Below are 22,993 nucleotides of genomic sequence, written 5' to 3' on the forward strand. Positions count from 1 at the left end.
TAGGGCTGGAAATATTGTTGATTTCCTAAGTGATAAACAAGAGTGACTGATGAAGTTTGAGGAGCCATGACCACACTGCCAAGTCGGTAGGATGTTGAGGATCTTATTGTAAGAGGTGCGGTTACAACAGACTTGGTATTCAGATACTTTATCTGGCTTACAGAGCCCACACACAAACAAAAACATTTTAAGGACAGGAGTTTAGGCTGAAGCCAAAGCTGTTAATTATCTAGCCACAACTCTTCCCTTCATCTGCTTGAGCCATGACCTCCACCTTTTTCGTGAATCGCTGAAGGAATTTTACCAGTGCACAGTTTAACCTAATATCCATAGAATTAAAGCAGGCCAACAGTCTCCCTGCAAATCCTTATGCCCCATGCATCCCAAATTCTTCGTAGCAATTGTTGTCGGTCCTCCATTAAGGTGGGGCACAAGCACACTATATGGATAGTCCCGTCTGTCTTTTCCATACGGGAGAATAAATTGGAGTCCGTATTATCCCCATCCTGTATTTCAAAAACTGTACCTTGGACCAATTGTTATAAAGTTTGCTTAGGTAGCTTTGGGGTTTCAGCCATATATAGGTATGAAGCTTCATTCAGCCGTGTTTTGTAGGGAGGCTTGTCCGCTAACAATGAGAGTGTTGTGTGCTTGATTTTGCCGTCCTTTTGAACTCCTGATGGCTAGTAGATAGACTGCAGGACCTTGTTAGACCTAGAGTGCTCAAGGCCTGTGACTAGCAAGATCTTGCTGGGGAGCTTTGCTTAGTTTCCAGTTCAGACCAAAGGTAATGGCCTAGTGACTCTTCTTTTGCAGACCTAAGTTTATGGCAACACATCATAAATGCTGCCTTCCGTGCCAATGATTGATTAACAATACCAAACTCCAGCCTTATCTGGGCTGGAAATGAATGGGAAGGAAGCTGAAAATTTGATCTATAGCCCTTAAGTAGTATGTTATCCAGGATTGCACTAACCCCCTCCAATTTCGAGCTTCACTTCCATAAGTTAAGGTCGGAAGCATCTTTGCTTGGGCTACCTGAAGCATAAGCATAAGCAGAGGTAGGGTCTTTTAATTTTGTGGGAGACAAAGGGGCCTAAGGCCGACAATCCATGCATTGCCTTTCTTTCTGATTTTTCCTAAATGATCGCTATCGCTCCTGTTCCCATTGAAGTAGACTTCGAGGTGCTTAAAGCTTTTGGTTGACTCTGACCTTTCCTGATCCAGAAACTACATAGGTTTTTGTTATCTAGCTCCTTAATTTACCAGGATCTTAGAATTTTTTTGTTGATTTGTCAAGCCATTCCTAATTGAAAAGGCTGAGGTTACGTCAAGAAGGCGCTGCAGGCTGATTTTGGTTCTACTAATCAGACTAGATTATCTGCATACAACAAATTCGAGAGCTGAAAGCCCCCCTAATTTGGACGGATAGAAATTGACTGAATTTAATGTGGAAGTCAGAACTGATAGGAACGGTTGAAAAGTGTTGGTGCAAGGGCGTAACCCTGCTTGGGACCTTACGCGGTTTTGTTTGGCCTGGCCAAGCCCATGTGTCTTTATGCAATAATTCCAGGGCCCTAAGTAGGCCACCCGGGTCTACTTTATCAGAGCGGCCAATTTCTGCCAAAGCCTCTCCTTGTTGGCCTTGTTGAATGCAGACTTATAATCGATGAAACCCAAATAGACTGGTTGGCAACTGGATTTTGCTTGGTCAGATATTAGGGAAAGAACCATGAGGTTGACCGAGGTCCCAGTATGCTTCATGAACCCGGTTTGGCTTGGCGGAATGATGTTATTAGCCTCAACCCAAAGCTGTAAGCTCTTCTAATAACACCCATGCAAAATATTTGACATCATTATCAAATGTTGATACCAAGCGATAGTTCCTAGAAACCCCCTTGTCTCCACCCTTGTATATTGGTGCGAAAATCGTGCCACACCTTGAAGGAGGAATGCAGTTCAGCTGCAAGTTGGTAGAGAAAAGTGGAGCTAATTGTCCAGAATGTTCGATCTTCCTTGTAAATAGCAGGTGGGATTCTGCCTGGGCCTGGCGTGCCCTTCTCTGGCCTTTTGCAATATGTTTCTCGACTCAACTGGCAGAGATAGAACACCAGGATGTTCTGTGATCGCTGCTCTAGGGCTGCAGTTGCAAGAGGTTAATAGACTCCAAGCCATTTCCCTGTACATGAGATTAATTCAGCTGTGCCGAGTGATTGAAATGGTCAAGCAGGAAGAGGAACCAGGTTGTCTCCGAGGCGACGTTTGGGAGATTTCTGCCCACTCTACAGCCCGCTAGAAGTTTGTGGAATTGTCTGCCCTGATGTTGTACAGTAATTTTGACCGGAAGGAGTTTCATCTCTCCCTCAGGTTATTCTTTTTCTCCTCCTTCAGCTTTCTTCTTGCCTCTGCTTGTGTAATATTGATGGATCGATTGGCGACGTTTTAAGGAATCTCCACAGCGAGCTTGCCATCCTTTTGGCCCTCCTTATCAAGTGGTTGGTTCCCCATCCTTAATGGAGGATCATGTTTTGTGATTTGTATTTATTTCTGTATAGAACAGGCTTATCATGCTGGTGTACAAATGATTCAGTAAACCTTACCCAGGGAGACAGAGAATCTCCTGCAAGAGTATGAGTGGATGCCAGTAGTTAGTTAGCCTCTAAGGCCAAGGTTGAGTGTGTGTCTGTGGTATATTTGATGCATTTGAGATTGATTGTATGACCTTCAATCCCTTGGTCTGCTGCACAGTCTTAGTTATCCAGACCAATAGCAACGGTTATCTCTTGTGGTTGTGGTTACTGTTAATTTTTTCTCTAAAGCCAAAGGAAGAAACGGCGTTCAGCAGGGAGAGACTGACGAAAGTTTAATCAATTAAATATGCTGCAGTTGTTGTTAAGTATGAGAGGCCAGGCGGTTTGTCCAGAGGTATGCGACCATTTAAGTCTCCGAGGCCTAGGTGTTCAAGTTTGCCTTGTAAGGCCTGTCCTTTTTTATTGTCTTTGTGCCACCCAGGAAAATCTTGAGGCGGTATCATCCAGTTGCTATCTTGTACCTCTGTTATCTCACTCATGGTTAGTGCGCTCTTTGGCCACATATTGAACTCACCTGAGATCATTGCTGGGCCTCTTTGACCCTAAGCCTATTTAGATGTCAATCAGCTTGTCAGAGGCCTCTGTCCTTGATCTAGCATTTGTATGAATGTAACCTTCTACTAAGGTGATTTTCTTGTTTTAACCTCTAGAAGTTTTGAGGGACAGACGTACTACTTGTAGCCCAGCATCATCACTCTTGTTCCCAGGACTCAATTGCACTGGTGATTGATACATAAATGGCAAAGCCACCCATGGTTCTCTCATGCTCTGTTGTTTGCAGGGATGAAGTGATTTGTGTAGCCCTCCAAATGATGAGCCTTCTGTGACCAGGTCTCTTGTAGTAGGATAATTTGAAACAAACTATGGTAGCGAAAGGTTTCAGGGTGTGGGAAGACTTTTAGCATGTTCACCCCAATGTTTCTGACTGATACTGGTGGTATTTGACCCTGCCCAGTGCTCAGGGCTTTACTACACATGCCCAAGGCCAGTGCTCCCAATAAAGGGTATATGGTAAAATGGTACAATTAGCAATGGCAGACTCTGGTAAGTCCTGAGTATATAATAGGGCATGGATGTTTAGAGGCACAGTAGATTTCCTGCACTGGAGCGTACACTGCTGTGTTGCCTGCTGTCATTTTTAAAGGCAGTCCAGCCTTACAGACTGTCTTTAAAAAGTAAAATGTGTACAAATTTGACTTTGTAATTAAAGGTTCTTTCACAGTGATTATCTACCTTATTTTTACATATGTCACCCTAAGGTCTCCCACAGATGGTCCAAGGATACGGTCCCATGTAACTATAAGCAGGGACTTCATAAAATATGTTTTTTTATGTCCTGGTGAGGGTAACTGCACCTTTCTTTTCCTCATTGTAAACACTTGGCTCTATAGGCTAACTATGGAATATTTTGTTAGGAAGAAGCTAAATGTGTCATGAAATAAAGGACTCAAAACAAATGGTAAGGGTAAATCCAACAATTTGCCACTGTTGAATGTATCATAACTAATGCAGAAAAGAAGTTATAAGACTTGCTTGTCTGTAAACTTAATTCCAGCCTGCTAGCGGCCTCTCATGATTGGTCAGCCTTAACAGGATTAGCCAGGCTCCTTTGAGGTGATAAGTGGCCTACATTGAGCAGAGGCTATCTGATGGGGGGTTGCATTGGCAGATGCTGAGGCCAGGCCAGGCCCGGAAAGGGGCTTGGTAAATCAAAATAGGCTTCAAAGAAAGCAGGGCAGAAAGGAATGCCAGCCAGGCCTGCCCTTTCACCCTGTACCCCACAGATAGATAGCAGTCCCGGGAAAGGAATTTGCAACTGTTCAGAGGGGCAGTGGTAATGGAAATGAGCCACACAAGAAGGTTTGTTTAACCAGGCCTTGCTCCCCTGGAGGAAAGTAATCTATATTGGAATTTTGAAGTGTAGTATTTATGGGACAAGAAAATGCAACACTTTGGAGGAAGCTGTCATGCTTTTGGGTGGCACCCTGCAGCTCACTGGACAAGGGTGCCCCCTGCTTGTTTCCAAAGATGATTGAATAAAAGTGGCTGACCTGCATTGCAACTCAGATCTGCTTCCTGAAACCCAAAGAAGAAGGACTGCCCTTCTGGAACCATGAGGACTGCACACTGAAGTACTGCTCCTGTTGCACACCGGAACAACAACCCTAAGGACTTTGCCTTGCTTCAAAAAGGACTCAGGAGTGGACTCCCCGAAAGCAACAGGTCAACAGAGCTTGCCTGCACTAACAATCACAAAAGTCCCCAGACCGGACTCCGTCTAGTGGACTTTTAAGGATTTGGCCAGGTGCATTGCAGGAATTGTGGTCCTAAACGTCCAAGGACCGTCTCACAACTTTTAAACCCTTGGATTTGTATTTTGGACACTTTTAACCCTCAAGAGGAAGAAGTTCGAGATGTTTGGAGAGACTTTTGGAAAAAGGTCAGCAAGTGGACCGAGTCGCCGTCATGAGTCAAACAGACTACCTTCAACCGCGACCCAGTCAGGATTTCAGTTTCTTCCTGCTGAAAGCTCCGGAGGTCCAGACTTCCTGGATTTGACAGAGGCCCCTTGGAAAAGCACTCCCACGACGTTGCATGGAAATCAACCTTCTGAGGAGGACTGAAAACGTCAGGTGAGAAATGCTCCAGAAAGGTTTCTAATTGCGAAGATAAAACTTTGCCTGAGGCCTCCCGCTCAGTATATCCAAGCAGGGCTCCATTGCGGTCGGGGTCAAGCACGACCAGATGTCCCCAGTTGGCACTATTGATTTCTTTGCATTAGAAAGCCCGTTTGTTTTTATTTCATCTTTAAAATTTCATATCTCTGGTTCCCCATATTGGATTTTTATCGGTGCGGTGTCATTTTAAAGATAAAAATATTTACTATTTTTATAAATGTGTGTGTGATTTTTAATGTGTGTTGTGCAATACTTACTTACTGTATTGGTGTATTTAAATGCTTTAAATACCTGTGTCCTAAGTTAAGCCTGCCTGCTTGTTGCCAAGCTACTAGGGATTGAGCCAGGGGCTGATGTTGTGAGACCTTAACTGAACCACACATTGTCTGGGGGCCTTATTGCTAGTGGTAGGTGAATACTTAGTCTACTAATAACCAGCCTCCAACATAATTGGTGTTCAGCGGTGTGGATGTGGACTTGTGTTTGAATTACACCATACTGTAAAGTGAGTTAAGATCAGTAAAGATCTGCTAAATTGACTTAGAACAAAACCTTTGATTTAGGATTTTTGAAATTTGGACTAAAAACGGGTTTTTAATCCATTCTTTTGATTCTCCAAGCATGTTCTATTTCTGATTGTGAAGTTTTTGTGACTAAAACAAGGGATACCTTGGAGCTGGATCTGGCTAAACTGAACAAAGTGGCTGAGCTTAGGGTTCAGTGTAGGTCTGGGGGTTACCTACTAGCAACAAGATCAGGAAGGCAGAGTCGATTAGATCCATGAAGGCCTGGGTACAGACAGATCCAAAGAATAAAGGGGTGGGGGGAAGGTAACCCGCCCAACAACCTCCACCAGGAGAAGGAGGAGGATGACACCCTGTCTACAACTTGCAGTACTAGAGTTGTGCTCCCAGCTAGGAGAGAAAGGAACGGCTTTCTCAGAGGGGAGCCAAAACTGTCTCTTGAAGAGAGAAAACGTCCGGCTCAGTTCAAAGCTATAGAAAAGGAGAAGCTAGAGCTGCAAAAGAAGAGGTGGGCAAGGGAAGAAGAGAGAAGAAATGGTGGTAGTGACACTAAAGAAAGTGCGGAGAAACCCAAGTGGGGTAGAGGTAATTTTAGACTTCCCCAAGGGATTACTTTCCATGTACACTGAGGGGAATAATATTGATAAATGATTGACTGCATTTGAAAGGGCCCATGAGATGAAAGAGATCCACTCTTTGAATTGAGGTTCACTCCTGTGGGAACTGATTCTAATAACTGGGAGGGATAGGCTCATAGAGGCTCTACTGAGAGATTGGGAAAAATCTTACTCCCACATAAAGCAATGCTTCGTCAAGAATGACCCCACGACGGTACAGGGTGAGGTTCAGGGACACTCAAAGGTGTGCACACAGTCCTAGGTGTACTTTGTAGATCTCTCAGGGCAGGCACTAGACGGCTGGGTTAAGGGTGACCAAGTGAGTACCTATGAGGGGCTACATCATTGAATTCTTAAAGAGCACATCCTGACTTGTTGTGTACAAGAGATGTTACACCAGTATCTAGTGGACTTTGGTTGTCTGGCCCCACGGAACTGGGGGAGACAGCTAATGAGAGGGTGAGAACCTGGGGTTCTAATCAACACCAGGGAGGTGACCAAAAGATAAGAGGACAGATCTTCTTCCAGGGGGAAAGGCCAGCGGAAGGAAGATCAAAAACAGGGAGTCTCCACAAGGCCAACAAAAACCTGCACTAGAGAGTGGGACCCCAAGCCATGCCACTTTTAGGAAAAGGGGTTATTTGGGGAGGAACTTTAATCCTACAAAGGCAGAAAAGTTTTGTGACTAGTGTTTTGACTGTGATCAGCCAGGACACAAATGTGGAGATGCTGTTTGCACAATGCCCCCACCGGTGGGCAGTCCACAGCGATTGCTAGTGTAGGTGTGGGGTTGGAGATTGTCCCAGAGATGAAGGGGTTAACAGAGGCAACCTTAGTGTCCTTGAGTGGGGCGGAAATTGCAGTGAAGGCCCCCTTGCCTCCCAGGATGGAGAGGTACAGGCAGAGGCCTAATATCAATGGAACTGTGTTTGGGGCTCTGACAGATACAGATGCCAGTGTGACTATGGTCACAGAGAAGCAGGTTTCTCCAGAGCAGATCATAACTGGTGAGTACCACCAGGTAACGTATACAGACAGCAGAACCAAACTCCATCCCATGGCAATGGTGAGTATGGAATGAGAAGGTGTGACGGGCCCAAGGCAGGTAGCTCTGTCTCCTGCACTCCCAGGAGAGTGTTTACTGGGAAATGATCTTGAAGCTTCTGACTGGTCAGAGGCAGAGAGAATGGTCAAAGCAAGGATGCTGGATCTCCCTGAGTGGTTATGTGCTGTGACCAGGACACAGGCTGCTCAGCAGGGTAGGGCTGGACGCTTGGACTCTGGAATAGTGGACCAAGAATCCGATGTCAAGGGAAAGGGCACTGGATCTGGTGAGCCATCCCAGAGAACTCCAGAGGTACTGAAGGATCTGACCTCAGATGGTGGTATTCCACCCTTGCAAGATCTGCCCAACTTATGAGGAACTGGTGAACCCATCAGAGAGGAGTTTCGCCAGGGACAGAGAGTGTGTCCCACTCTTGAGAGCTCGAGGCAGATTGCCTCTAGGCAAGAAGTGGATGATGTTAGTGGATCCCATAACGTTTACTGGGATGAGGGAGTCCTATACACTGAGGCCAGATACCTCAAGGAGGGAGCCACCAGAGGGTTGGTGGCACCTCAAAAGTATAGGGAACTCTACCTCACTTTGAGACATGACATCCCCTTGGCAGGTCATTTGGGTCAGAATAAGACTTGGAACCATTTCTATTGGCCCAACATTTCTGCCAAAGTGAAGGAGTTTTGCAGTCCTGTGCCACTGTCTTGGGTCCATTTTGGCTCCTTGCCTGGGCACAATATTAGCTTATGCTTGCGACCTGTGTCCTTTTACCTAGATAATATGCTCTATTTTCATTTATTCAGTTTTATTTATTTTAGCAGAGACAGTTTTAGTATCAGTGTCTTTGTTTTCATAATCCGTTGCTATTCTGCAAGAATGTCACTATCAGTGTTATGGATGACATAATTTTCATTGTGTTCTTTTACCTCGGGCTAGCAGGAACACAGTGCAAGGCACATAGGATAATATTTTGTATTGCCACTAGAAGACTGAGGTAACAGTCCAGCACCTAGTTACATACCCACGTCTGCTTCTGTGCAAGAACAAAACATGTCCCCAATATAAACATCTTGTAAGACCAAGGGGCATTAGAGGGGTTTCCAGCCAGGATTTTCCATCCATACTACTTGCCGGTTTGCGTCTGACCTCAGCCTTTGTGTCTCATTGGAGCCTGATCTGGAGACCTGACCTTGTTCCAAGGTAATGGGGGTTGGGTGTGCTTCTCATGGACACTGCATGGATAGATTTGGCTTACACCGCCATGCTATCGCTAGGGGCTAGAGATTAGTTCGAGGTAGGAATTATATATATTCATGCTACTGTAATAGGTTGGGGTTGTTCATCTTTGCATCTCTAAAATTCACAATCCTAATTTTGTTATTTCTCCTTATCCTAATAATTGCAGCTCATGCATTTTATCTTAGGTGGCAGTCTTTTCAATAAATGTATTGAAAACTATCCTGCATCTCTTTTTCTTGCCTATGTGTTTTACTAGACTCGTATGTGGAGAGAAAAGGGTAAGGCTTGTTCACCATGATTTCCCTGAGGGGTTTTCAGAATTCCATGTGCTAGGCTACCACAAATCACTTTTGCCATTTGGGTTTGGGTGAGGTGCTGCTAGAGAGTCTAGAGGGTTAGGTTGACAACTGCCAACTGGTGTGGGAGTGACTCCGTAGCCTACAAGCAGAGGTGCTGCCGCCCCAAATCCAGCAGTCTCGTTGAGATACGAGAGTCCATACGACATGACGCCACAAATGAAGGTGTAGGCATTAATTTTACGAGACTCCTAAGTATCTCTGTCTCATACACACAGTGAAAGTAACCTAAGTACCATTATATGGAGATCGTGGTCTTGGGGACAATCCTCCTCAGCTAAATAGGGAGTACCTATCTAGGCTGTAGGTTGTTCAAGCTTGAACCCTTAAAAGGATTTCCCCAGTTGGTGTTCCTAGCCCTGATGTCAATTCTTAAGTATGGCAAAGATGATAAACATTCAGGAGAACTGCAGACATTGGCTCATGCAGTTTCATTTAGCCCATGGCTTAACAGAAGAGGGCGAGATGTTACATTTGTCACGGAACCCCACTATGCATATAGAAAAGAAATATTCTACTCCCGGCTTACCTTCCCTGAAACAGATGATAATGAAAGTACATTTCACACATACAGAATAGCATACATACCACAGCAGAACCACTCTTATCAATACTTAGCGATACCTCTCCCTTATCAAGAACAACAAAACCTGTTTAATGCCGCTCTTCCACATGTAATACAACCCTTTGAGTCCTTTAAGTAATGATGGACCGACCTGGCCAACAATTAGCACGTACATGCCACACCTCAATGTGCAGGCTATATGGCGGAAGTATGCACACTTTACAAAGAGCTAGTAGCAATATATAGACATGTAATACAATTGGTATTGCGAACTTTGAACACCACCTCATCAAGGGTTGATCTATCTGTTCATCAATTGGCCGTTCAGTGAATTAATCCACAAGCAGTACACTCAGTAATAGGAAAAGCACCAACGGAGTGGGAGAAGATTCTGTTCTGGATTTCACAAAAAACTAATCAGCTGGATGGAGTGCTAACCCATATGGGACCCCAAGACAAACATATAATTCTCACAATGTACTTGCCATTTAGTATGGTTCCCACAATAGAGGACTATAACACTTGGGGTTCAGTTTTCACCACAATTTACACGACCACACATGGTACCTTGGGGATGAAATGGATGTACAATGGCTCTGGGAGATTCCTCAACTGGAGCAGGAGCGCGAGCTGGCAAAAATTATCTCTGAAACCTATACCAGTATGGGAACGGATAGTCTGGGGGCCAGACCAACTAAACCACCAATTAAAATTACTACCCCTAAGCAAGGTCATAAATATGCACCAGAGGGTTCTAAACAAAACGCTGAGATAAACAACAGGGTGGTTTATGAATTAAATATCCTAATTGAGGGGGGACATAGAGCGCACAATTTAATATTGTGGGACAACCTAAACTGTGATATACTATTGGCAGAAAAAGATTGGCCTCCTGAATATGTCGGCAGGCTCCCACATGGGGAAGATGTCATTTTGCCTTCTTTCTCAGTCCTGGTTTCGGACGTTGCAAACGAAGCCTGTGCCGGTAATTGGCCTCTGGCGCAGGCTCCCACTCTGTACCCCAACCATGTAGGGTGGGATAAAGATTCCCCCTACCATGTAATACCCATTAAATCTTCACCACAGCCTCAACCGCAATACCCTATTAAACATGAGGCTAAAGCTTTGGTGAGAGAGATTATCACACAACTTGTGTACCAGGAAGTAATTGAGCCATGTGTCTCTGCAATGAATAACCGTTCTTCCCCGTTCAGAACCAGATCATTCATATAGAATAGTCTTAGATTACAGACACTTAATCGGTCACATGCGCACCTATGCAATAGCAAATGCGCACAGCACAGCACTAGATAACAACCCAGTGCACAAATAATACAAAACAACCTTGGATATTTACATTTTTTTTCCTGCCAAAATCTACCACCTGAAAGTCATGATCTTAGTGCCTTTAGCTCATTAGGCTTGCAGATGCGCTTTTGTTGTTTACCACAAAGATCTATGAACAGCCCAGGGTTGTTTTTAGCCCGAGTAACATCAATACTACATGAGATTGATCCTGAGGAGGTGTCCTGTGTGGATGGCATTTATCTCACAGATGGTATCTCAATACTCGATATTTTTTTGGACAGACACTATATATAGGAGCCACACTGATCTCTGGAGTGTTGGTGTAATACAAGATTTTGGAAGAGACTTGCGAATAGACAACACTAAGAATTCTAAAATTTGTGGAACTTTTGATCCTTTTTTCATATAGCGGAGGCAAGTTTGACTTTGACTTTATACTTGTGATTACTTAAATGCACTATACCTGGGGTGCACGCTATGTTGGTGAAGTGGGTGCCATACCTTTATGGATGCAGCACTTGGGGTGGCTAGCACTAACCTTGACTGTCGGTGTTTATTTTATTAAAGAGATTATATGGTATTAATGGTACAATTTACTACCCACCATTTTTTTCTTTTTTCTTTCATCTTTATATTGATATAGTTGCTCAATTAACCAATGATACACAAGAATGGACAACTGTGGCAAATTAATAATTATGTGAGCACTGGGGAGCACACTCACATATCTTGTTTGCTTGTGTTATTCAGTGATATTATATGGTAATCCTGTTAATTACAGCCTTGATGAAGGCAAAGCGAGGATTGGTCGCATGATGAATCTTGCGTTGGCTGGGCCGATTTGGATGACACTGAAGAAGAAATGTGCAGTAAACACAAGAAAATTTGCTACCTATGAAACTATGGATATTAACTTTATTCTGTATACGAGTGCCTTGGACATGTTTGTTCACACTATAGTGTGTGTACCTTGGCCATTGTAGTCCCCTACAACCTGATGGTGCATACAAATAGATCTTAGTCACTGTTGATTCCTGTTATAGATTTCTGTGGGTATGGCCACAACAGTTGGCTGACGCCCTGACTGTTAGTAAAGATTTGCAAGTCTTTATCAGTACATATGCAGATGCAGCATTCCGCTCCGACCAGGGCCCTGCCTTTGCCTCATGAGCATTCAGGAGCACCATGGGAATGATGGGTGTTCAGCTCCATTATCCCTCACCCTATCATCCTGAGGGAAACAGCGTAGGGGAGAGGAGGAAGCTAGACTTAAAGAAGTCCTTAACAGTGAGAGTTTAGGTTCAGGCCATAGCTGGCTTCACCACCTATATGGGGTTCAGAGAGCACTCAACAATCTGCCCAGGAGGTCCTTGGGAGATTGCACCGCATATGTACCTGATGAGCGCGTGTTGGGAAATGTCTCTCATGGAAGTGAAGGACAATGTGCTGGGACTATGTACTAGGCCTGAGATCTCGCGTGGCAGAGTACATGTACAAAGCAAGCCAGAACCTGGAGGCCAGCCAAGAGATCATGAAGCTCTGGTATGACTAGACGACTGCTATGCTGATTACAAACCAGAACACTTTTTTGTGGGTGTTGGAACCTGTGACACCTAGGGCCCGCCAGGACAAGTGGACTTGGCCCTATTCAGTCCTAGAGAAGGTCATGGTGCTGATTGATAGATTAGGGGCTGCCAAGTATTTGAGTACATTTGATTTGACTTCAGGCTACTGGCAGATTTCTCTAAGTGTAGGAGCAAACAAGAGGTCCACATTCTCCACCCCATAGGGAAATTATCATTTTAAAGTAATGCCCTTTGGCTTTAAGAATGCCCCTGCCACCTTCCAAAGGTTGGTGAACAGGGTCCTGTTTGGGCTGAGGCAGTTCAATGCAGCTTATCTAGATGATATAGTTGTGCCCGTTTCCACCTGGGAGGATCACCTGAACAACGTGAAGGAAGTGCTTCAGGTCCTGCAGCAGGCAGGCCTGACTATTAAGGCCAGTAAGTGTCAAATAGGGCAGAGTTTAGTTGAGTAACTGGGTCACCTTGTAGGTGGCGGCCATGTACAACCTCTTCAGGCTAAAATCCAAACCATATTGGATTGGACTGCTCCTACAACCCAGACACAGGTGCGTTCCTTGGTGTGACTGGGTAATCTAGAAGATTTGTGCAGGACTATGGGACACTTGTGGCTCCCCTCACAGATTTTGCTTCTAAAAAGAGACCAAAGAGAGTTCTGTGGACCCCAGAGTGTCAGAAGGCCTTTTACAGTGAAGGAAGCTATGTGTACAGCACCAATGTTGCTGGCCCCTGATTACACAAAGGAATTTGTGGGTTAGACAGATGCTTTAGAGCATGGGATTGGGGCAGTGTTGGCACAGGTAAATGAAGAGATCCTTGATCAGTCACTTGCCTTCATTAGCAAGCGACTGCTCCAGAGAGAGCAAAGATGGAGTGCCATCAAGAGGGAAGCCTTTGCTGTGGTTTGGTCCCTGAAAAAACTTTAGCCCTACCTGTTTGGTACTCACCTTCGTGTTCAAACTGACCACATACTTCTAAGATGGCTCATGTAGATGAGAGGCAAGAACCCTAAATTGTTGAGGTGGTCAGTTTCCCTACAGGCATTGCCTTCACAGTGGAACACACACCAGGGTGGCCCATCGTAATGCAGATGGACTTTCCAGATTTTTCCACTTTGCTGATCATGACTACCAGGATGTAGGTTAGTTACCCATCACCTTTCGTGTAGGAGGGGGCCATGTGAGAAAGTCATCCTTTTAACATGTTCACCCCAATGTTTCTGACTGATACTGGTGGTAAATGACCCTGCCTGTGCCCTGCTAAACAGGGCCAGTGCTCTGAATAAAAGGTATATGGCAAAATGGTACAATTACAATTGGCAGTGACAGACTCCTGTAAGTCCCTAGTTGATAATAGGGCAAGGAGGGTTCAAACTACCTATAAGTTCCTAGGATATAATAGGTTAGGGAATTTTGGAGGCCCAGTAGATTTCCTGCACTGGATTGTACACTGCTGTGCTGCCTGCTGTCCCTTTTAAAGGCAGCCCTGTCTTGCATACTGTGTTTCAAAAGTAAAATGTATGAAAATTTGACTTTGGAATTAATGGTAATTCCAAAGTGATAATCTGCCTTATTTTAATATGTTACCCTAAGGTTTACCCTAAAGTCTCCCCTAGGTGCCCCAGGGATAGGGTGCCATGTAATTACAAGCAGGAACATTATAAAATGTTTTATATGCCCTGGTGAGGAAAAAACTGCACCTTTTAATTTGTCCTGATTGTAGATACTTAGCTTGATAGTCTAACTAGGGAATATTTTCCATAAGCTTAAGTATTGCTAGGAAGAAGCTAAATGTGTTATGAAAGGACTCCTAACTTACTTTCTGCATTTGGAATGATAAACTCTACAGTGGCAAGCTGTTGCATTTATCATTACCATTTGTTTTAAGACTTTCTTTTCTGTAAGCCAAATTCCAGCCTGCTTCTGGCCTTTCCTCATAGGTAAGCCTTAACAGGATTAGCCAGGCTGCTTTGATGAGGTGATAAATGGCCTACACTATCTATGGTTGGAGATTGGCAGATGCTAAGGCCAGGCCAGGAAGCTGGCTTGGTAAATCAAAGTGGGCTTCAGAGGAAGCAGGAGAGAAATTAATGCCATCCGGACCTGCCCTTTCACCCTGCCTGTACCCCACAGAGAGATAGCAGGCCCAGGAAAGGAATTTGCAGATGTCCAAAGGAGGAGTGTTAATGGGAATGAGCCACACCAGTAGGTTGATTAACCAAATCTTGTTCCCCTTAAGGTAATTCATCCATCCTGGAATTTTAAAGTTCAGTTATTTATGGGACAAGAAAATGCCACACTTCGGAGGAAGCTGTCATGCTTTTGGGTGGCATCCTGCAGCTCATTGGACAAGGGTGCCCCCCCCGCTCATCCCCCAAGATGATTGAATAAAAGTGGCTGATCTGCATTGCAACTCAGATCTGCTTCCTGAAACCCAAAGAAGAAGGACTGCCCTTCTGGAACCATGTGGACTGCACACTGAAGTACTGCTCCTGTTGCACACTGGAACAACAGCTCCAAGGACTATGCCTTGCTTTAAAAAGGACTCAGGAGTGGAATCTGTGAAAGCAACAGGTCAGCAGAACTTGCCTGCACCAACAATCACAAAAGTCCCCGGCCTGGGATGTATCAAGTGGACATTTAAAGATTTGGCTAGGTGCATTGTTGGAATCATGGTCCTAAACTTCCAAAGACCATCTCAGAGCTTCTAGACCTTTGAATTTGTGTTTTGGACACTTTGAACGCTCAAGAGGAACTTCATGAAGAAGTTTCAGATCTTTAGAGCAACTTTTGGAAAAGCTCCATAAGTGGACTAAAAATCTGTCATGAATCAAGCAGAGTACAAATAACCGTGACCGGGCCAGGAATTCAGGTTTGGCCCGCTGAAAGCTCCTGAACTCCAAACTTACAAGGTTTGACCAGGGCCCTGCGGAAAAGCAGTCTAACAACGTCTCCCTAAAATCAGCTTGCTGAGGAGGACCGCACGATGCAGAGAGAGACAAGCTCCAGAAAAGTTTCTACGTTCGAAGGTAAAACTTGTCTTTGTCCCAGTCAATTGTGACCTGTTGTCCCTGGGTGGCGCTATTGGTTTCTAAGCAGTAGAAAGCACATTTTTTTATTTAATCTTTCAAAATTCATAACTCCGGTTCCGTATATTGGATTTTTGTTGTGTTGGTGTCATTTCAAAGATAAATAATATTTCCTATTTTCATCAATTGGTGTGAGATTTTTTTTCTTTGACAAATGTATTTTATTCTCTTATGAAAGATAAAACAAGTCACAGTAAGATCTGACAAAAAGTCACAGTCTGCGATCGGGACCTTCTCGGGTGTAATGAATGCAGTCATCTACATTCTATACACTGGACACAATGACCTTGCTATTTCAACTTTTCTCCAACATGTCAATGCCCGTGGCCCTACACCATTTGTTCCATATTTTACTGTTTGACTGGACACCCCCGAGCCTCATAGACTGGCCTCTCCTCTTGAGCACACCAGTACACCTTGCATCTGCACTGCGACATCTTAGGGAGTTTGGAGACTTTCCAATGAGCTGTGATGTCATGCCTAGCAATCAGCAGGGCCGTCCCTAGGAACGCATGGGCTGTCCTGGTACCCCAAACCCCCTCACGTACACCTAGACGGATCAACCACAAGGACATTTCAGTCTCGAGGTTTAGGACTTTGGAGACTTCAGCCACCACCGCCTCCCAATATCGTGTTGTTATGGGGCACAACCACGTCATGTGAAAGAAGTCAGCTGGGACCTGTGAACAGCAAAAACACGTGGGGGTGGCCAGGAATCCAGCCTTGAACAACCTGTCTGGGATGAGGTATGCACAGTCTAGGTAATATGTTTGTGTTCGTCTTATGAGATGTGATGGCAGCGTTAAAACTCTAGGGGCCATCAGTGGGTCCCACCAATTGTTGTCATCCAGTGGTCCCAGCCAGCCCTCCCATTAAGATCTAATGGTTGTCAGCGTGTCTGCAGCATTTATGATCAGGGTGCGGTAGATTTGCATATGCCTCCTTTGCCAAGGGTGCCCATCATGATCCTGGCCTCTACCTGGCTAAATTCTGGAATTTGTGTAGTTGATTGAATATGTACTCATAGTGTGTGATGAAGCAGTTGTAGATATTTGTGAATCTGTGTTTCTGATAAGGAGTACGTCTGTTGGAGCTCCTGAAAAGATTACATATACGTGCCACTCCAAACGTCCCCCAGGAGAGTGATTCCAATGGTGACCCACCGACTAAACCCCTCCAGCGCAGCCACCTCACCCAACCAGGTGCCATGCCATAAAGAGCTCTGCTGCGTAAGTTTAGACCACCATTGTGTGTGTCGAAGTGCAGCCTTCCACCCTTTAAAACACCATCCAGAGCATTTCAGGAAGTGTATTGACGACAGAGCCACCTTAGAGCATTGCCAGAGTGTGAGGAAAACCTAGAGTCAGGAGCCCCAATTGATATGCAGGGTCAGTCCATCTGCCACTGAGCCAGTCATTAACTACCCAGAAGTTGTGAGGCCAGATAGTACAATTATAAATTGGACATGCCAAGGCCGCTGTCCTAGGGGGCTCGCTGACAAGTCATGAATGTTAAATGCGGGCGCAAGTTATGCCATTAAAAACTTCATTGGCACAGAATCCATTTCCCTAAACCAGTGTCTGGAAATCAATTGCGGGAAATTTTGTAAAAGTTAAAGGAAGCAGGGTAATCTCATCATTTCATAGAGTGCTATCCTCCCCATGACATTTAATGGGAGTGTCTTCCATTTCTTAAGGTCTTCTTTAATCTTACTTGTGAGGGGTGTAATGTTGAGGGACCACGTGAGCGCTGGTTTCAGGGCTCCTCTGCTGCCGCCTAAATAGCGAAAACTGAGGCTATGAATCAAAAATGTGGTTTGCCACTCAGTGCTGTCCCCCGAGGGAGTCCATGGAACAAGCACCAATTTGGCATGATTAACAGTAAGGCTTGTGCAAAAAGTGCTTGAAGCTGTAGGCATCGAGGGCCACTACTGGCTAGATGTGCAGGGTATGGGAGGACATTGTCTGCATACTGTGCAATGCGATCTTCGCTTCCGGTGGGCCACTCCCTTCATCTCATCTGTGTGTTACTTCTCAGGAGTCTTGCCAGGGGTTTGATGGCCAGCGCAGAGAGGAGCAGGGATAGGGGGAACCCTGCTGGGTCTCCCGCCTTATGGGGAATGCCGAGGAAACCCACCCTGTTAATTTGAACCTGTGCAGACTGAGTGGAATATAGGACCTGTACAAGGCAATCACACCTGGTATCGAACTCCGCCCTCTCCAGCACTCTGGCCAGGTAACCCCAGTTGACAGTGCTGCTTGTATTTTTGAAGTCTATTAGCAGTAATGCATGTTGGGATAAGCAAAGACGATGAGCTAGTGCGATGTGGAGTTGTCTTAGACAGTATCTCGTACTCCGAGCAGGCATAAAGCCACACTGGTCTGGATGGATTAAGGACCAGAAAATATGGCACAGATGAGTAGCTAGGATGGTTAGCAAAGACGTGGGTGATGGCAGGAGAGGCACGATGGGATTGGCCATCATCATCAACTATCTCAGATATGACTCTGCTAGCCAGAGGTCCAGATGCTATCCATTACAGCAACTTCCCATTTTTGTCACCCCATCCGTAGACCCGTGTTGTAAACACACGCCAGATGTGCTTTGCTGCCTCAAGGGAAAGGAGTCTGATCTCCACTTGTCTAGTAATGGCACTGTGAGCAGTTGTGGAAAGCTGTGTTTCCAAGCGATGGGCGCAGGCATCTAGTTGTGTAATACATTTATGTCTTTCTCTTTCTATGTTTCTGAGGGTTCTTTTGTAGAAGCCCCGCACGGTAGAATTACACGTCACCCAAAGAGTATTGGACAACTGCACTGTCCTATGTTGGTCAGAATTTTTTTTATGATCTCTTGGCCCACTTCGCAGGTATACGACTCATGAAGATACCAGGCATTAAGTCTCCGCATGGGACAGTAATTGCCGATGCGCAGGAGAATCAGGGTGTGATCGGATAGCCCGCTTGGTAGGATCTGAATGTGGGACGCAGAACGAATGTCTGAAGCTGGCATGAAGAGCATATCTATACTGGCATGAATGTGGTGGCCCGCGGCGGAGGGGAGGGGGGTGGCAAAGGCCTAGGATGGTGACCTAGTTGTGGAGTGACCTGTCGCAGCTATGACAGATGTCCGAAGGGGGACTTGTGGAGTCCATAGACTGGTCTAGGACCGCATTGACGTCACGCCCAATGATTTAAGGCCTTGAGGAAGTTGCGCTACCACGTCAAGGAGAATACTCAGGAAGGACTCTAGAGTGGCACAGGGCATAAAGGCACATACCTGTCAGTGTACCGTAATGATCCTGAGATCTAGCCAAACCTGGGTCACGACCAAGGGGAAGCCGCATTGCTTCAGAATTGCCACTTCCCGGGATCCCCTACTGTACCCTGCTTGATAGACTCTATCATAGCCCTCACGGGTGAGAATGGGGCACTTGGACCCCATCATGTGGGTCTCCTGCAGCAACAGGATGGATGGTAAGGTGTAGCGTGCGTAGTTAAGCACAGCGGAGCACTTAACCTGCTCTAAGAGATCATTGATGTTCCAAGACATAACACTGAAAGGAATCATAGCGGGCATGAGGCGTCAGTGGGGGCAGGTATGTGAGGTTGTGAGCCCTCGTGTGTGTGCGCGCTTATGTATGAAACACCCCTTGCGGACATCCTGTCCTAACAGTAGCAGACCAATATGAGCAACTGAAAAAGGAAACCACAAGAAACAAATGACAGGACTAAACCTGCCCAAAAACCCCATTCCCCGTAATTCCGCACACCCCATGCTCCGCCTCACCCTCATAACTCCCCCTCCAAGAAGCATTTTTTACCCTGTAACATAAACCCAAACTCAAAACAAACATTTCTAAGATGGGTGTGGAGTGGTGCTCCCTCCAGATAGAGGATCAGTGCAGTGCAGTGCCTGTAACCACGCAGGTAGTCAGTAAACATCTTGCGTTAACATGCGAGGGATGTGGTATAAGCGAGTCATGCCAGAGTTAGATGGGAGAGGGTGTCTGGCTCAATCCCTTCTTGGTTTTTGTTGATAAGTGCAAGGCACCTCTGATTCTCAACGATTGGTCAGATCTGAGAGGTGGCATCAAGGAACCAGCACTGGGGATGTTTTTCAGCCGGCGAGGCAGAGAGCGAGTGCGGCCCCTCTTCTGGCACCAATCCAATGGGTGCTCATGTGTCAGTTAATGCAGAGTGGCCGGGGGAGAGGGTTGAGATATAGAATGGAGCCATTCCCAGGGCGACTCTGGTGTATCGAAGAAAAAGGATTACTATCATGTATAACTTTGAGTTTTTGGAAATAGGAGCATGTAGGACAACTTGAGGGCATGGAGTTTCTGTTTTACAGATTCGTAGGATCGGCATTTGGCCTGGGTCTGCTCCGTGTAGTCTGGAAAGATAAGTATTCTGGAGTTTTGGTGGTGGAGGTCCAGTAGTGCCTTCGCCTTCCTCAGTATATTGCCTCTTTTCTTTGAAGTTGAGGTGGCTTGCTATTATGGGTCATTGTTGCGCACCCGGGGGAGGCTTGGAAGTAAACACCCTGTGGCCCCTTTTGACTGTGAACCACAGGGACAATTTGTCAGTAGGCATCCAGGTTCTAAGCCGTTGTTCCAGGAACTCGGGGGGTTGAGAGCACGCTACATCTCTGGGAAGCCCATGAAGCGCAGATTGTTGGTTTGTGCGAGTTAGTAGGGAAGCTACTTTAACCTTGAGGTCGCGACTTCTTACTGAACCGTGGAAATGCATTCCTTCTCTTCCGTGATTTGGCCTGAGGCATTGCTCAATTCTTGGTGGAGGGGCGCCACATCCTCATGGACCTCCCCTATCTTCGACTCAACCACGGTCTGAGAGTTGGGTATGGCTTGAAGGATCTTGCCCAAGCCACCTTTGTCAATTGCTCCCTTGTTGAGGGGTTCGCCCCGGCTGGTTCAGCAGGAGTGGTGAGTTGGTCAATGTAGGGTTGAGAGGGGGTGGCAGTTTTCCTGCTTTGTCTTTCCACATAGCCGCAACTATGACACTGCCTCAAGTTGTGAGGGCCTGGCCCACTTACTGCTGTTCACGGTAGGTAGCATTAGCCGCCAGGTATAGAGCTGATCGACGATCTGCAGCTGGGATGTTAGGTGGATGGGGAGAAACGAAGCACAGGAGAGGAGGGACAGGGTAAGCAGGAGCCACATGTGGGGCCTAGGACAGTTAGATTATCCAAAGCAGAGTGGAGGGAGGAAGCAAATTCCACTGGGACCCACACTGGAAGAGGTCCACTTTGAGGCTTCCTCCAGTGCCAACAGAGTTAAGTGTTCTCCTCACAGGAAGTCCCAGGCCACAGGGTGCATGTGCATGAGAGGAAAAAGGTGGTTCAACAATGGGATGCCTCCAGGAGGAGAGTCTTACCTCAAGCTGTGGGCCGCTGCTGACAGGTGGTATCTTGTTCACAGGTATGGGGTGAAAAGGGAGGCCTCTGCCACCCTCCAAGGCACGGGCCCAGGCGTCTGCCAAAAGCGCTCTCCTGCAGGAACCGGTCTCCCAAGAGGGGGCCTCTGTCTCGTAAGGTAGGGCCTATTTTCAGCAGATGTTGCAGTGCAAGGCCCCCAGTTGCAAAGGGCGTGTAAGGGCCCCACCCCGAGTGTGGCGAGGTGGTCAGCGGGCCCAGAGGCCTGGCAGGATTAACTCCGACCCGACGGTGCTCTTTAAAGGCCTGGCCGGCGGGGCTTCAAAGTTCTGGGCGAAGCGGCCGGTCGATTACCCAGGCAGCTGCAAGGTGTAGTCCAGGCCCGCTGCAGGAGAGGGAGTCGCTGTGAACTACTGGGTGTCCCCTCTGTACCCCCAGTTGTGGTCTCTGTCAAGGAAGGCAGCACCTATCACTCTCAACGATCATGCAGCAGTAACAATGGCATTCTCTTTGATCCAAGTGGGGCAGCACTGCACCAGGCTGGTCCCGGTCTCCTGCACCCAGGGCCTCAGGCGTTTGGGAGATTCAGCTCCGTTGCAGGGTCACAGTTGGCGGCACTAGTAGCAGGCCTAGGCAGAATCCTGGTATGTCATTTTCGGCACCCCAGCAAGCTCAGGCTGTGGGTGTCTCAAATGGCTGTACAGGATCACAGAATCGCCGCATGCCAATGGGGGAGCTCCACAGTGATTAGAACAGTTCCTAGCTCGTGTAAATGAGGTAGGACACCACGGGCGATGGTGGTGGATGACAGAGGGGTCCGGCTGTCTTGACGTCCCAATCACTCCCCCTGTGGGACTTTTATTGTGTGTTGTGGCTTACTTATTTACTGTATTGGTGTATTTAAATGCTTTACATACCTGTCACCTGAGCTATGCCTGCCTGCTCATTGCCAAGCTACCAGCAGATGAGCCAGGGGCTGATGTTTTGAGACCTTGACTGAAGCTAACATTGTCTGGGGGCATTATTGTTAGTGTTAAGTGCGTACTTACCTCTGCTAATAACCAGCCTCCAACACAGGGTCTTCCAGCCTGTTTGCCAGTCCATTGATGTTCCAGAAGCATACCTTGAAGATCAATCTGAGTAATTGGTTAAATTACTGTTTTGTCAATGTAGTAATCTTGTAGAGTTTAAAGTTTCTGACTACCAACCCCAGTTATCTACCGCTTCGGGACCAGAAGCAGGCTTAACATAAGGCCTGCTGATTTGCTGAGATTCTGAGACTGGGCTTTACTTAGGGAATTTCTCAGAACTGAATAGACTGGTCTATGTCGAATTGGTGTAGAGGCCTCTTTCCTCAAGCTTTCCAAAACATGCAGAGTGATTATAATCCCCCACTGCATTAAGGTCTCGGTATTTCCCACAACCTTCTGGGCCAGCTCAGTAGATCCTCAGGTTACTTTGGTGGGTTCATTGCTCTGGCCAGGGCCTGATTCGATGAATTCAATAGAGAAATCATCTTGCGATGTGACTTCTCCAACCGTGCCCATTGATCGAACGAGCTTGAGGATATTGCCCTTGTTTAGAACTCCGGATAGAGTAACGTGCAGGCTGTTCAGGTTGGAGCTTGCAAATTGTCTTGAAGACCAGCACATGACTCCAAAGGTGGTTGAGCACCCCAGTCCAGGTAAGCGAGTAATGCAAGATCTCTTGTGGAGGAGGGTGGTGAAGTATGGCGATTTGTGAAATTCCCCCTCAAGACTAAGGAACGTGACTGTTGCCACATCATTATTACTGTGCAAGTTATTAAGGGAAACAGTGGGTCTCCGGATGTGGGTAATTGAGGTGAAGGCCACCTGCCTATGTTAACTGTCGGCAGGAGTGTTGTATTGGGGCTCCAGATTACCTATCGAGGCCATTCCTGTGACGTTATATAGAGCACTTCCTTGGGGGCGTTCCGTGATGTTGGTTATTTCATACACAGTCATCCCAATCTTAT

At 46.3% G+C, this 22,993-nt stretch overlaps 1 protein-coding gene and 1 long non-coding RNA gene across 5 annotated transcripts in view; one reads left to right on the forward strand and one right to left on the reverse strand.

The window, feature by feature from the left end:
- The window catches only part of LOC138300861 (uncharacterized), a 223,784-nt gene that overhangs the window by 170,635 nt on the left and 30,156 nt on the right, over positions 1-22,993 (reverse strand). The gene's annotated exons all lie outside the window — the stretch shown is intronic.
- The window catches only part of ATP13A2 (ATPase cation transporting 13A2), a 671,851-nt gene that overhangs the window by 42,282 nt on the left and 606,576 nt on the right, over positions 1-22,993 (forward strand). The window lies entirely within an intron of this gene.

Source organism: Pleurodeles waltl, chromosome 6 (genome assembly GCF_031143425.1).
Source record: "Pleurodeles waltl isolate 20211129_DDA chromosome 6, aPleWal1.hap1.20221129, whole genome shotgun sequence".
NCBI classification, from domain to species: Eukaryota; Metazoa; Chordata; class Amphibia; order Caudata; family Salamandridae; genus Pleurodeles; species Pleurodeles waltl.